This window comes from Mus caroli, chromosome 10 (genome assembly GCF_900094665.2).
Source record: "Mus caroli chromosome 10, CAROLI_EIJ_v1.1, whole genome shotgun sequence".
In the NCBI taxonomy this organism is placed as follows: Eukaryota; Metazoa; Chordata; class Mammalia; order Rodentia; family Muridae; genus Mus; species Mus caroli.
In genome coordinates this window covers 69,968,457-69,969,916 of record NC_034579.1, presented here as the reverse complement: position 1 = coordinate 69,969,916, position 1,460 = coordinate 69,968,457, and the positions used below count along the sequence as shown (strand labels likewise).

The window sequence follows — 1,460 nt, the reverse complement described above, 5'->3', positions numbered from 1 at the left end:
CGTTACGGATGGTTGTGAGCCACCATGTGGTTGCTGGGATTTGAACTCCAGACCTTTGGAAGAACAGTCGGGTGCTCTTACCCACTGAGCCATCTCACCAGCCCCTTTCTTCTCTTCTTTCAGTGTTTATTTTACTGTGACAACAGAGATCACTTGGCACAAACAATTCAAATGCCTCAGCAACAGGGGTCAAAACTATTCAGGACCACGCATTGCCCATTCAGGTGTCCCAAACCTGGTTTCTTTAAGCAGCCTCTGTAGCAGGCCTCTTTAATTAAGACTTCAGCTTTCTTCCGAAGTGGAATCACCACCCACCTGCAGGATAGACTTTCTGGTGAGGTGAGTAGGTAAAAGACAAGCCACTCTTTCCTTTAAAAAAAAAATGCCAGACTCAGGCTAGAGAGGTGGCTCAGCTGTTAAGAGCACTGACTGGGGCTGGAGAGATGGCTCAGTGGTTATGAGAGCTGTCTGCTCTTCCAGAGGTCCTGAGTTCAATTCCCAGCAACCACATGGTGGCTCACAACCATCTATAATGGGATCCAATGCCCTCTTCTAGTGTGTCTGAAGACAGGGACAATGTACTCACATACATGAAATAAATAAATACATCTTTAAGGGGGGGGCAGGCTGGAGCAGACCCCACTGGCTTGTCTATTTGGCCTCTGCTTACCTTGTATCTAGTGGGCAAGTGGTAACATTCTTCCAGCTTCAACCCCTTCTGTGGGCCTCCGTGGCTAGCCCACCTTCCAGATCCTCTACTAAGTGTGGTAATGTGGGGTAATGGGATGGGGTGGGGGGTAGGGGGGGTGGGAAGTTGGGGTGGAGGGGGATGGGGGGGTCTGGCTGATAAGCTGCAAATTCCTCAGAAAATAGTCGTGCATCCCTGGCAACACTGAAGACTGTTTAGGTTGCACAAATAAATGTTCTAGGGTTTGGGGATTCTTTTGTTGAGACAGGATCTTCATATAGCCTGGCTCACTCTGTAGAGCAGGCTGGTCTCAAACCCACAGAAATCCACTTGCTTCTGTCTCCCAAATGTCAGGATTAAAGGCATGCATCCAATAAAGAGTTTGGTTTTAAAATGCTATGCATGGTGGTGCATGCCTTTAATAGAGGCAGATCTCTGAGTTCAAGGCCAGCCTGCTCTACAGAGTCCCAGGATTGCCAGGGCTACACAGAGAAACCCACTCTTGGGGGTGGGGGTAGGATTATGAATGCCTCATCCATTTTATGATTCTTTGACCAACATTGCTGAGATGAGTCTGAATCAGAGCTGGAAATTCTAGCTTTGATGATACATGCTTGCAATCTTATATCAGTCAGAATAGGCAAAGACAGGAATCTTGAGTTGGAGGCCTGCCTGGGCTACATGTACACATACTAGACTCTGTCCAAAAAAAAAAAAAAAAAAAGAGTCATTAAAAAAAAAAAAAAAGAAAAAAAGGGTGGGTGGGAAGGGA

General features: G+C 46.8%; 1 protein-coding gene across 1 annotated transcript in view; it reads right to left on the bottom strand.

Annotated features, from left to right (window-relative positions):
* Chchd10 (coiled-coil-helix-coiled-coil-helix domain containing 10) overlaps window positions 1-1,460 on the bottom strand; it is a 5,345-nt gene that overhangs the window by 2,668 nt on the left and 1,217 nt on the right. The gene's annotated exons all lie outside the window — the stretch shown is intronic.